General features: G+C 41.4%; 1 protein-coding gene across 2 annotated transcripts in view; it reads right to left on the bottom strand.

The window, feature by feature from the left end:
• Positions 1-14,675, bottom strand: part of scaf1 (SR-related CTD-associated factor 1) — a 101,069-nt gene extending 86,394 nt beyond the window's left edge. For both annotated transcript variants that reach the window (XR_011908074.1, XM_072369734.1), the window contains exon 1: positions 14,502-14,675. The gene's annotated coding sequence lies outside the window, so the exon portion shown is untranslated. The remainder of the gene's footprint in view (positions 1-14,501) is intronic.
• Positions 14,676-14,931: the final 256 nt, after the last annotated feature.

Raw genomic sequence — 14,931 nt, 5'->3', positions numbered from 1 at the left:
GTGTTAATGATAAGTTGGAAGTCACTGAGGAGTTGCTTACAGTTATGGCCAGACCACCCATGAGGAGTTATTTCAGCATCTGTGTGACACAATAAGGGATGTAGGTCTGCAGCTCTACATATCAAAGATACAATCTCATAAATGGTATCAAAATGATAGTGGTATCAAATGAAGCTCTTGATCTCAATGAAAACCTTAAATGACCTACAAAAATAATAAACATATTTAACATAGTTTCTACAATCCAGCAGGAAGTTAACCTGAAGAAAATGGTCCTTTTTGTATCCCTTTGGAATGTGGCAACGGGGTTTTGGAAATCTCACTTTTATTTTGATAGGAGTTAGACATCCTGTCAGAAGATTGGTGATTTGCAAAGCTTTTAGATGGGAGAGCATCTGATCAGTCTGTTGGTGCAATGTCCTCTCCTACATTTGAATGGTCTCTTTGTACATTTTATCTAATAAAAAGTCTGTTTATCACCAGGGTGTCAATGTCTTCAGGACAGGTTTATACCGGGGGCCCTTCAAATCCTCTCCAAAGGACAAAAGGTTATTTTCTCTCCCTGGGATGTAGAAATCCCACCATTGTGTAAAATTGTGGTGTTTGAGTCAACAAATCCAACACAGGAATGTCAATGATTCAATTTCACTTAATTCAACACTGAATTAGTTACACCTAAGGTCTATGAGAGGCAGGATTTGCCCTTTTGTACTGCTTGCAGCCCCTTATCAGTCTATATATGCTGTACAGCTCCACAGAAAGATACTGGGTACTAAGGATGTTCTTGAGTCCATTTCCCAGTCATATATGGATAACTGCTTACTTAGCTTTCTCTCTGCTAGTGACACCAAAAACATTTTGAACCACATATCTGTAAAGGTGGATTTGAAATCTGACAGTGGGCAAGCAATAATCTCATGGTCATCCAGCATCTCTTCCCCAATGTTTGACCCAGCTCTCCTAAACAGAGTTTATGAGAATCGTACAAAGAGGGAACCTTTGGACTAGCCTGGCACTTTGCAAGAGACAACTATCAGAGTACACTTCCCTAACTCTTAGAAATGTACATTAAGTTAAGTTTAAGTGAGCCAGTATGACTCCTTTAATTTCCTTACCCATGCTTAAATTTTGGTACAACTATGGGTAATGGAGTGGTAGTGGGATGATGCAGTTGTACCAGTAGATGTTAAATCAGCCATGAATATCTGTAAAGAGGAACTCCCAAATCTCAACAAGATTAAAATCCCAAGCTGCTACAGCCAAGCTGACAAAGTAATTATTACCATAGAGTTGCAGTAAGAGTTGTCTCTTGTGATATCTTTGAGAGGGTATATTGCCTTTTTTTTTTTCTTAAATTTTATTTTTGAAAGGGGAAAAAAATTAAATAAATAATCATCACCTTTTTATGCTCCTGAGTGCACAAAAATTAGTGTGTCTAAAGTCACTAGCAAGTGAAAAGCAACCTAGCATTTTTAGTGCCCGACAAGCCATTCTGGATTTATTTTCAAAACTGCATTACTCCTCAAGTTCACTCCACCTCATCTCCAAAGCCTTGACCTCTAAGCCTCACCCACTCACATTTCCCAGATTGAGATCCAGACCGTTTGCTGGCGATGACATTAAGTTGTATTTTGTGATTTAAAATGTTTTGAAGCTCCTTTCTCTGTGGAAGTAGAATTATCGTTTTTATATAATGACCTCAGCATTGCAAAACCTTTGTTAGTGTGATGAGTGTTTCATATTTGTCCATATAATTTTCGCCAGGGTTTGTAAATATAACTGGTACCGTCTCAAAATTTCACCAGAGGTAGCTGGTATTAACTGCTGCAACTGCTAAGTCTCTCGCTCCCCCTGGCCTGCTCTTGCTGCACAGATGTTAGGGCTGCACAATTAATTTAATCTAAACGTCAAATATTTCTTCCTACAATTAAACAAAAATAATTATCCAATATTTAAATATTTGTGCTTGACAATGCAACGCAAAGCAAAAGCAAATCAAATGCTCTCAGATGACCTGGGCCTGAATGTGCCAATCCAATACAATCCAGGCTGTTCCCAGAACGACGTAGCAAGAAATTTCCTGAATGAGGTTTGAGCAAGTAACTGTACAAGGACAGATATACAACAAACAGAAATAAGCTGAGAGTTATCCAAATGCCCTGTACAGTGGAGGGCGAAGAGCTTGTCCTACAAAACGGATCATCTCCTGTTGTCAGGAAATCCTACAGATTTAGGGCAAGTGATATTAACCAAGGCCCTGTGATGGACTGGCGACCTGTCCAGGGTGTACCCTGCCTTTCGCCCAATGACTGTTGGGATAGGCTCCAGCCCACCTGCTACCCGACCAACGGATTGACGGTATAGAAAATGGATGGATATTAACCAAGAACAAATCATAAGCGAAGTGTTAGCTGTATAATTAATCTAATTGCAATGTCTCTCTGCGTGATCACGAGTTTAAAAAAAACGCGATTTTGTTGAATAAATGTAAGTACCAAAGATACAATTCATTCACTCTCCCATTTATTGTGAGAATGCTGTAAAGCATTTGCCTTTGTTATTAGGGCCCAAGCTACAAGGCAGCGAAGCACTAATGCTCTTCAAGACGTTATTAGGGCCCGAACTGAAAGGCAACGAAGCCCTATTGTTCTTCAAGGCGTTATTAGGGCCCGAGCTGCAAGGCAGCGAAGCCCTATTATAATTCAAGGCGTGATTATTATTCAGGCCAGAGCTGTGAAGCAGCAGAGACGTTCAAGAACATTGGCGGGGCAAAATGGCTCTGTAGCGCCACCTACAACATTGCAATTACGCCAAACGAATGGGTTCATTTTGCCGTACCCTGACGAAACTCGGTACACGCCTTTGTCATGCCCAGATGCACAGAAACGCCTATGGCGACACCATGGCGCCAGGTCCACAGCAAGTCGGCCATTTTGAGTGGAACATGCGTTTTGGAGCCATTTTTGCCCGTTTCCACACCTCGCATTTGAGCGAACTCCTCCTACACATTTCATGCTACAGGCTTCAAACTTGGCGATGTTACTCTTAAGTCATGGGGGACTAAAAGTTAAGTAAATCTTTCTCAAACCTAAAAGGGTGTGCCCGTGGCGAAACCTCAAAGTTTGACGACTGGCCATTGCTCGCCATGAAAAACAAAGAAGCTTTTAACTCCCACATACATCAACCAATCTGCCCCAGACTTCATATGTTGCACTTGGGCTCCAACCAGAATGCATATATAACGGGGTCTGTGGTGGCTGGGGGGCTGCTGGCCCACTGGTGTGCTTGCTGCGCTACACCCCAGCGGAGTCGAGGGAGGGGGGATGTGTGGATGTATGGGACGTGAAAGTGTGTGTGGTAATGATTGGGCCTGCATCTGGCACTTGCTGTCGCCTGGCCTGCCTGTGCTTCTCCCGATGGGGGGGCTGCCTTGCCTCTCCCCGCTGCTCGCGACTTCACCCACCTGTGGGCACGTCTTGACTCCGGGGGCACTTGGCCAGGGGCGCTGGGGCAGGCGCTGACCCACTGTGTGGCTGTCTGGGGCGCTTGGCCCTCCCGGGTATTGGGTGGGGCCTCTGCCGGGGGGTTTGGGGGCGCTCGGGGTCCTGGGGCCCGGGTCTGGTGCACGGCCCATGTCTGGGCGGCTGGGGCCTGGCGGGGTCGGTGGGCTGTTGCCCCTGGCTCCCGGGGGGCCTCTGCCCTATGGGGGCTCTGTCCGGGGGCTTCCTCTGCAGTCTTCTGGGTGGATGCATGGTTGCCCCTGTGGTGGGCTTCCTGGGTTCTGTGCTCTGTGGGGGCTGCTGGTGGCCTGGGTCTTGTGGCCCTCTCTGCCTGCTTCTGATTGTTTGGGGGGGCTGTGGATTGTGGCCCTGTACGCTTATACACTCATAACTAAGCACGGTGATCATGTAGGTCCTGTGCCATGGGTGTTGCATGTTCTCACACACACACACACACACACACTAGTCCAGTAGCATGGTCACTAAGCAGTTGATGTGTTATCATGTCATCTCAGGTCATCTATATCCACAGCTGTGTTGTATGCGATTGCCGCTTCTTGTGCTTGTTTTTGTTTGTTTGTGTGTTTGTTTTTTCACTGCTTGTCTGCTTTCAGGTGCTCCTGGTGGCGCTAAGGCTGGATTCCCCTCAGAGGCCATGGATTGTTGTCTGTTTTGTTTTTTTACAGGTGTAGCAGCTGGTTGTCTGGTTTTTGTTTCTATTTTTGTTCTGTTTCCTCTTCTTTCCTCTTCTTATTTCCTTGTCCCCCGGTCCGGTTCAGTTCTATTACATGTTATATATTGTAAACAGAAATAAATAAATGGGCATCAAGGGGAGCTTTACATTTATAAAACTTCCCTTGGCAAAGCAAATCTGTTTGGCATCAAAGGTATTCAGACTACAATTCTGCTGCCATAATGCTGAACAGGACAAGGGAAAAAAAAAAAAAAAGAATGCATATATATGACCAAATTTAGACAAGCTTATAGCGCCACCTACTGGCCAAATAAGTCACTTATAACTTATAAGGGACTGGATAGTGTAGTGGGTATGATTACCACCTTTCATGTGGGAGATCTGGGTTCAAATCCCCTGCATGAAAGGTACTGCCTCCAGTAGGGGTCTTTAGGCACGACCCCCTTACCCTATCTGCCTACCTGTAAGTCGCTTTGGATAAAAGCGTCTGCTAAATGCATAAACATAACTTGTCCATACTTCCAAACTAACTTGTCCATCTTCACCCCGACGTGCGCAGGGGTGTGAGGGCCCACTCAGTGCTGCTTGCAGCCCTAGTTAGGGCCCGAGCAGTGAACTGCGAAGGCCCTATTGTTCCTGAAGGCTTTATTATTATTAGGGCCTGAGCTGTGAAACATTGTATCTGAAGGAGTCATTATTAGAATTATTGTTGTATGTGCATTGGACGCGATTTAAGGTGCTTTCACGTGCGTGAAAACTTGTATACTCTTCGTCAAAGTGAAGTTCCTTCAAAGGGACTCTGTAGCGCCCCCTACTGATTCAGTAAATACACGTGTCACTGGGGGGGGTTAGTTTTGCGTAGCTGGACGAAATTCGGTACATGCCTTCGTCAAGGCCAGACGCACAAAAAAGCCTCTTGACATTAAACTTCATAGGCTGGCCGGGGACTCTGCTCTGACGGCGTACATATACGCATAGTGATACTCACCTATAGCGCCACCTGCTGGTGGCTGGAAAGTCCCTCTATTTCCACACCTCGTATATGATCTAAATGCTACTGGATATTTAATGCTTCTGACTTCTAACTTGGTCAGGTTACTCTTAAGCCATGGGGGATTAAAAGTTAGGAGAATTTTTTCCACGGTGTGGTCGTGGCGGGGCAGCGAAGATCGTGTTTTGGCGTTTGTGGATTAAAAGCGATATCATCATCGCAAGGTCATGAAACTTGGCACACAAGTCCACGCCGACAACCTCATACGTATGTAAAGAATATTGTGTGTGGTTGGAGGAAAATGGCTCTGTAGCGCCCCCTACAAATTTTCTAAATACCCCTGCCATTGGGCTTAGTTTTGCATAGGCTGGCGAAATTTGGCACACGCTTTCGTCAAGGCCAGACGCACAAAAAAGCCTCTTGACATCATAGCGCGAGGTACACAGGAAGTCGGCCATTTTGAGTTGAAAATGCAAATTGGTGCCATTTTGCCTTTTTCCACACCTCGCATTTGCTCGAACTCCATCTACAGATTTAATGCTACGGGCTTCCAACTTGGTATGCTTACTGTTCAGCCATGGGGGATTAAAAGTTGTGATGAAATTTTTCAAATTCTAAAAAGTGTGTCCGTAGCAGACCCTCAAAGTTTGAGGACTCGCCACTGCTCGCTACACAACACAAAGTCACTTATAACTTGTGCACACATTGTCCGATCTTCACCAAACTTCATATGCTTGCCCGGGGCTCTGCCCAGAATGCATGCGTATGACCAAACTTACAGATGCTTACACCTACTGTTAGGCAAAAACAGGCCTTTTTACGTTTGGTTGTACTACGCCTTTCCGGGATTCTCACATCCTGCTCTACACTTGAGGGACGGCTGCACTGTGCACATCGTACAGCATCCAGCGCATATCCCGACGTGCACACATGCGAGGGCCCGTTCATGGCCACTTGCAACTTTAATTATTATTGGGGGTCCAAGCAGCGATTGAGTCAACAAATCCAACACAGGAATGTCAATGGGTCTCCCAGAGATTAAATTTCACTTAATTCAACACCGAATTAGTTACACCTAAGGTCTATGAGAGGTAGAACCCATTGTGTTTCTACCCTTTCTTACTATAATTGGGGGCCAAGCTAGTAGCTTTTCCTATTATTATCATTGGGGGTCCAGCAGCGACACTGGCACAGACCATCTTTGGACCAATCCGCACAAAAGTTAGGAGATGGATTTTTCAGTTTCAACTTTGTTCACCCACTACAACCAATCAAACTTGGCGGCGATGACGCCAAACAGGAAGCGAGTTCATATCTCAGCAACTGTTTGATCTTTTGACGTTAAACTTCTAACACAGATTCAGGATCACTTCTTTAAGAGGCCCAAGAAATTTGATGAGCTTTGGAGAGGGCGCTATATTTAGCAAAAATGCATTTTTGCTTATATCTCTGGACCCATTGGTCCAAATTTCAGAAATGAGGTACCGTTGGAATCCCTGGATGTAGACGAGGTCAAGGTACCATATGACATCATTTGCGCCATCTTGGATTTTCCGCCATTTTGAATTATATGAAAAACCATCAAAAAGCATTTCAGGTCACCAAGATTGTCTGATTTCCACAGCACTTGACACATAGAATCTTCAGACCAAGCCTCATAAAAAGGTATCATGTGTACTTTTTAATTTCGCTTCCGTTTGCCCATAGCAGCCAATTGAACTCAGCGCCAACACGCCAAACAGCAAGTGAGCCCATATCTCTGCGATGCACTGTTGTATCGATGCCGAACTTGGTGTATGGACTCATGATGCTTTCCTGAGCAGCCATAGGCTTATCTGCTATGCTGCTTTTTGTAATATCTTTTGATGTGTTTTGATTTGAAATTAAATCATGATGTCCGCACATACTTTGGGTTTCCCCAATGATAGTTCATGCCAACCTTTTGTGTTAACCAATCGCCATTGGCGGCGGTGGCGCCAAACAGGAAGTTTACTCATATCTCGGCAACTCTACCAAATTTCAAATCTTTCTCCTCTTTTCAACATAACTGTTTCTACATACTGTCAGCTAGAGACACCATTCGAATTTTAAACGGGTCACAAGACATCCAGCTATTACCAAATGGGTCAGCTTTTTCAAATATTAAGCCAATTTTGAAGTAATACAGCTTCAAAAACATGAAAAAGACTTTTTCGGCCCTTTCATCAAGTCTTCTTTTTTTCCCCCAATAGGTTTAAACCATTCCTCTATTGTTATTTCAACTTCAAATTCCTTCAACCAAGACTTCAGCAACTGGTTTTTCAGCAATTGATTCCACTTTTTTTAGCATGGTTAGCTATCCCCATTCAGCTTTTCAGCATTCTCACTGCTGTTTCGCAGACACAGCTTTTTCTCTAGTTTAAAACATTTTTTGTCAGTTTCTGCTGCCATTTCACTTCACTCAGTAGTGCCTAAGGTCCATTGTGGTGACATGACTTCCCAGCGCACTGCAGAGACATGTGTGAAGGGTATGGATATCAAGTTGAGCAATGATGAACTGGTGGCTAAAAAAAGAATGTTACTTCTGTTGTGTGGTAACATTTCAGCTTTAAAAGAACTGACCCTGTAAAATATGCAAAACTAAAGTTGCTACAACACGAGGTAATGCAACAAATTTATATCAGGACCACAGAAAGATAAGCACGATGAATGCATGATGGAAAGAGCCCGTAATAAAGAGAAAGGTGAAGAAAACAAAACACTACTTCTAAGCCGAATAAAGCAGAATGCAATTAACGTATGACACGTCCTAACCAAGACAAAGAAATCACAGAGTCCATAATGCAGTGCTTGGCAAAAGACATAATGTCCATTTAGAGAGCAAAGTGAGTTTTCAGAAGATGATTTGCATTTTGCACGTTAGATACCAGCTACCGGTGTGAAACTATTTTTCCTCAATTTGCAATCCCTGAACTGAACAACAAATGCCAAGGCTAGGTTGAAGTAGAAATGACTACAGTAAAGGTTTTTTCTACAACTACAAACCTGTGGTCAAGCAGGAACCATACATAAGTTTAACAGTGCACTATGTCAACAACAAGTTTCAACTGAAAAGCAGCTGCTTGTAAACATATTTCCTCTAGGACCACAAGGGAGGGATCATAGCTTTGAGCTTAAGAGAGGTACTGGCTGCATTGGACGTTTGTGAGGAACATCAGGTCACCATCATGATCGACAACAGTACAAACATTGTCAATGGGGTGGAGCTAAATCATTGAAGAAGGTTCCAGTGCTTCGGTCACAGACTTAACCTTGCCATTGCTAAGCTAAACAAAATATAATTTGTTATTTGATAGAAAACATTTTCCACTTCCAAGATTCCGGACAAAATACTCTCTAAAAATCTCTGCAGAGGAGACCCTGAACTTAACGAAACAAGTCATCTCAGAGGTGATTGCGATTAAAGTCAACATATTTATTTAATCTATAATGACTTTGTGTAAAAGATTTCTAAAAGTTTCTTCAGAAATTTACCAGCAGCAGTCTGTTGCCCAAAGCCCAACAGCAATAGAAATATATAGCTTGGATATGGAAACCCCAACTGCAGCTAAATTCAAGAAGAAAACACACAACACCATCATTGACAGCAACATTCGATTCCATGGCACAGTTTAAAGAATCCGTGGCTGCTGAACTCAACACCTACATGAGGCACAGGTCCTTTAACGTCTGCAACAAGATGCAGCAGATGTTTTATCAGTCTGTTGTGGCAAGCACCATCTTCTTTGCTGCGGTGTCCTGGGTGTGGGCATCAAGGCAAAGGACGCCAACGGACTGAACAAACTGATCAGGAAAGCAGAGTCTGTTGTTGGCTCTAAGCTTGTCACCCTGAAGGAGGTGATGGAGGACAGGATGCTGGCTAAACTGCTGTCAATTATGGACAATCCCTCTCACCCCCTCCACAAAACACTGGAGTCATAGTGTCACAGACTCATTCAACCCCAGCGGGATTCTAAGGAACGATACAGGAAATCGTTCCTCCCAACCGCAATCACTTTATAACTCATCTACCTCTGTCAGAGCCACTATTACAGAACTGGACTAAATCTATCTGTCACCTTTTGCACTCTTTACCTCTCAAAGCTCATCAAATTTCTTGGGCTTCTTAAAGAAGTGATCCTGAATCTGTGTTAGAAGTTTGACGTCAAAAGATCAAACGTTTGCTGAGATATGAACTCGCTTCCTGTTTGGCGTCATCGCCGCCAAGTTTGATTGGTTGTAGTGGGTGAACAAAGTTGAAACTGAAAAATCCATCTCCTAACTTTTGTGCGGATTGGTCCAAAGATGGTCTGTGCCAGTGTCGCTGCTGGACCCCCAATGATAATAATAGGAAAAGCTACTAGCTTGGCCCCCAATTATAGTAAGATTGGGTAGAAACACAATGGGTTCTACCTCTCATAGACCTTAGGTGTAACTAAGTTTGATTGGTTGTAGTGGGCGGCTGTAGCTCAGGAGGAAGACACTGAGCCCCACGTTGCCTCCCAGTGTATCACTGGGGTATGAATGTATGTATGAATGATTAGAAAAGCACGTAGTTAAGTATCTTAAGTGCTGTATGTGTGTGAGTGGGGTGAATGCGGCATGTAGTGAAGCGCTTTGAGTGGTAAGTTAGACTAGAAAAGCGCTATATAAGCTATACAAGTACAAGTCCATTTACCAAATACTGGAATGTTTACTTCAAATCATATGTGCCAATATAACGATATTGATATTATATATCATATTTATACAATATTCTTTTGCACATTCTGGTTACATATTCATAGTACATTATTTGTCCCATTCTGTGTTTTTATTTTTTCTACCTCTTTTTTTTTTTAAATTTATTTCTTAAAATTCTATTGCATTTTATTGTATACCGGACTTTTACCACTCGTGGTAATGTGGAAACAGCTCATCGCTCCTGTCTGAAACCTGAAAAGGTTGATATGCTTGTTTTTGGACAAATAACCTGCAAATTTATACAGGAACCATAAGGAAGTTGAGAATAAAATGGCCATATTCAAAAAGCATTTCAATTCATTGACTCAAATGTTGTTATGCCAAGTACATTTTGCATGTACTTGAAGTGTTCCTGTTTTAAAGAAAATGCAATGCAGTATCTTTCTTTATTTCAAAATGTCTATTTTCTTTATTTTTCTATTTGTGATTTCAGTTATTTCATTTTGTGATTGTTCTAACTTGATTTTCATAGCCTTATGCATTTCAATTGTTTGTGATATTGTGTAAATTCTGAATTACACATTCACTTCTTTGACTCTCTCTTGATACCCAAGTCATCTGCATAATATGTCATGTATCGTATCACACATTGCAATATTGACCTTAACAAGCACAATACATATTTTTTCCTAAATTGAGCAGCTTTAATACATACATACCAGAGGTGGGACCAAGTCATTATTTTGCAAGTCACAAGTAAGTCCAAGTCAAGTACAAGTCCTCAACACAGTTTCAAGTCACAGCCAAGTCATCATGAGCTCTTCATCATATACAGTTTTTTTTTAAACAAATATTGAAATATTGTGTGTGGTTGGAGGAAAATGGCTCTGTAGCGCCCCCTACAAATTTTCTAAATACCCCTGCCATTGGGCTTAGTTTTGCATAGGCTGGCGAAATTTGGCACACGCTTTCGTCAAGGCCAGACGCACAAAAAAGCCTCTTGACATCATAGCGCGAGGTACACAGGAAGTCGGCCATTTTGAGTTGAAAATGCAAATTGGTGCCATTTTGCCTTTTTCCACACCTCGCATTTGCTCGAACTCCATCTACAGATTTAATGCTACGGGCTTCCAACTTGGTATGCTTACTGTTCAGCCATGGGGGATTAAAAGTTGTGATGAAATTTTTCAAATTCTAAAAAGTGTGTCCGTAGCAGACCCTCAAAGTTTGAGGACTCGCCACTGCTCGCTACACAACACAAAGTCACTTATAACTTGTGCACACATTGTCCGATCTTCACCAAACTTCATATGCTTGCCCGGGGCTCTGCCCAGAATGCATGCGTATGACCAAACTTACAGATGCTTACACCTACTGTTAGGCAAAAACAGGCCTTTTTACGTTTGGTTGTACTACGCCTTTCCGGGATTCTCACATCCTGCTCTACACTTGAGGGACGGCTGCACTGTGCACATCGTACAGCATCCAGCGCATATCCCGACGTGCACACATGCGAGGGCCCGTTCATGGCCACTTGCAACTTTAATTATTATTGGGGGTCCAAGCAGCGATTGAGTCAACAAATCCAACACAGGAATGTCAATGGGTCTCCCAGAGATTAAATTTCACTTAATTCAACACCGAATTAGTTATATAAGCTATACAAGTACAAGTCCATTTACCAAATACTGGAATGTTTACTTCAAATCATATGTGCCAATATAACGATATTGATATTATATATCATATTTATACAATATTCTTTTGCACATTCTGGTTACATATTCATAGTACATTATTTGTCCCATTCTGTGTTTTTATTTTTTCTACCTCTTTTTTTTTTAAAATTTATTTCTTAAAATTCTATTGCATTTTATTGTATACCGGACTTTTACCACTCGTGGTAATGTGGAAACAGCTCATCGCTCCTGTCTGAAACCTGAAAAGGTTGATATGCTTGTTTTTGGACAAATAACCTGCAAATTTATACAGGAACCATAAGGAAGTTGAGAATAAAATGGCCATATTCAAAAAGCATTTCAATTCATTGCATAATATGTCATGTATCGTATCACACATTGCAATATTGACCTTAACAAGCACAATACATATTTTTTCCTAAATTGAGCAGCTTTAATACATACATACCAGAGGTGGGACCAAGTCATTATTTTGCAAGTCACAAGTAAGTCCAAGTCAAGTACAAGTCCTCAACACAGTTTCAAGTCACAGCCAAGTCATCATGAGCTCTTCATCATATACAGTTTTTTTTTAAACAAATATTGAAATATTGAGTTTTTCACCAATTTCCTGTAAAAAGCTGATGTTTTGATTTGGCCAAATTAATGGCCAGCAATTTATACAATCATACCTAAAAGAGTTCAGATTTGTAAAAAGCAATCAAAAGATTTTATTTTTTTTTATAAAATCAAGATTACTAGTAGAATTGCTGGCACTGGCTTTGAAGTGAGTTACACTCTTGATCTGCACACAGAGCCAAACAACCATTAGCACTCCGCCTGCAGCAATTTAAATCACATATCAAACTAACATGAATGTCTTTGGAGTGCAATATATTTGTAACGTTAAGATACTGTCAACCATCAGGTGACAAGTGGTAAGCTGGACATTTCTGATTAGTATATAGAATAAAATTGTTACTCCTGTGAACTTTTGCCAAGCCAGCTCCATGCTAATCTTCGATTCATTGACTGTGTCTGGTAATCAGTATTAAAACACCACGCAGATCTTATTAACGGCAGTAGCGGGAGACTTTTAGAGGGGCGAATGACTTTAGGATTGGGTTCTTATGTCCTTAATGTAGCTTTTACAGACTGCATACTTGTTGGTTAAAACTTATGTAGCATGTTTCTGTGTACTGGCTGGAATGGAGTCTGTGCAACTTAGAATATCAATGTGCTATGCGATGACTCAATAGATTGCTGTGTGCACCAATGCTGAAGTCCCTCATTAAGCCAGCATAAGCTTGCAAACTTTGATAATGTGACTGTCTTACCGTTCTTTGTGCAGCTTTAAATACCGATCTCCGTCTGTGATTTTTGACCCGCATTAGTTTTTGTTGGGTTTGTTGTGCGATGCGTTTTTTTTAAATTGAGAACTTCGTCATTCTTGTAAGCAACGAGATGACCTTTGGTATCTTTTTTTTTTTTGCCATTGGCGCTATGGAATGTTCTTTTCTTCTTGGTTGTCTTTGTGTCCTGCTACGTGATTAGATGAGAAGATTGTGTGTATTGTAGGTGAAAACAGCATTGAAAGTAGTCGTTTCAGGAAATAAGGCTGAAGCCAAAGTAAAATCGCGAGTCATTTCAGTGAAAAAGTTGAGTTACAAGTCTTTTATGATTTGTCAAGTCAAGTCTGAAGTCATTAAATTCATGACTTGAGTCTCGGTCATCTGACTCAAGTTCACAGCCCTGACACATACACACAAATACATACAAACGCACATACATGACCACTGCAACACATCTTTCAGGATCTTCCCAGGATACTCATACTTTTAGTTGCAACATCCACATGAGCTGTACTACTACAATGATCCAGCCATGAGATACTACGCCAAGCCCATCTAATATAAGTGTCAATGTTATCCAATTGACAAGATAAATTTATTATTTCCTATTTGTTACATCTGCATTCAGGTCTCCAATAATATAGATACAAGAAGCAACATCATTTTGAATGAAGAACTAATTAAAAACTAGCTCACTTAAAAATTTACCTTCATTCAGATAGTTTTCATAGGCTATGTATACATTAACAGCAATTAACTCCTTCTCGGTGTTCATAAGCTGATTTGCAACACACCAGGCATCAACGGGCCTAAACACATTTTATAAGGAATTAAGACTCTTGTTCCACAAGATGGCTACTCCCCCTGGAATTCTACCTCTATTTCCATACAATGGTTGTTGTCAATTCTACCACCCGTCAAGTTATCACTGGCTAAATTTAATTTCCCTAAATGTTGTAGTAATGAATATGACAGTCCTCCAAAGGTTTGTAAGCGAACATTAGGCGAGTTTTATCCCCTGCTCCGTGACACAGGTGCAGGCCCCGATAGTTGGAATGCAAAACCCCTTAGAGTCGTTTGCAATTCTAGTAAGTGTTCCGTGAACCAAAAGCTATACTCATCCCCCCAAAATCCGATGCAGCTTTTGATCCAATAAAATACTATTTCAACATTAATTCGATATCATCATATTATACGTGTTCAACATCAACGTTATTCTGGAGTATGCCAGACAAGTATATACCTTATACAGTGTATAAATGCAATTCTGTTTGTTTGTACTAAACAGAATTTGTTATAAAATTACAGTTAATGCATCTGTGCTCATCAATGTTAGCATTATCGTTGACTCTTTCAGTTTAGCTAAAGCCGCTGGCTGACTGACTAAACATTTTACAATATTTGCGTTGAATAGTTCATTATAATTGATAATCAGGTTTTGTGGCTGCTCTAAAATATGCTTCAGTTGTTTAGAGACGCATATGTTCTTAAAAATATATGTAATACAGGCATTCAGTTAACAAGGTAGCTAATTTAGCATCACAAGAATCAGGCAGTAAGAAGGGCTGAGTGCTGCTGAGTTACCTTCAATTCGGTAATCTTCTGTCTAAGATCACAGCCCCCGTCTTGCATTCATACAGTTTATAAGAGAATGAAGCAATCTTTTAAAAAAAAAAAAGGCAACCATAGCTGTTTAACGTTTTAAAAGCGCAGCAACAGCCCATTTTCATTAGTCGCCGCCATCTTCCTTCCCCTCAAACCGGACGACAAAGAATGATGGGAAATTGAGTTTTGTTTGCAACCTTCTCGTGGAGATTTAATGCCGAAACTCCAAACTCCGTGTCAACGCAGCGTTGTTGGCAATATATTTAAAGATATATTCTGTTCTGAGAAACGATTTGGGGTCCTTACCCAAAGAGAGAGCGAGAAAAGAAAGAGAAAAAAAGTTCAAAAGTTACGCAACGTTTTCTCGTTTGTTTGACAGCTTTTTCGTTTCTTCATTTATCAAACCTTT

Source organism: Leuresthes tenuis, unplaced genomic scaffold, assembly GCF_036924035.1.
Source record: "Leuresthes tenuis unplaced genomic scaffold, fLeuTen1.0.hap1 SCAF_17, whole genome shotgun sequence".
Taxonomy (NCBI): Eukaryota; Metazoa; Chordata; class Actinopteri; order Atheriniformes; family Atherinopsidae; genus Leuresthes; species Leuresthes tenuis.
The sequence above is the reverse complement of the archived record's forward strand: the minus strand, read 5'-3'. Positions and strand labels throughout refer to the sequence as shown.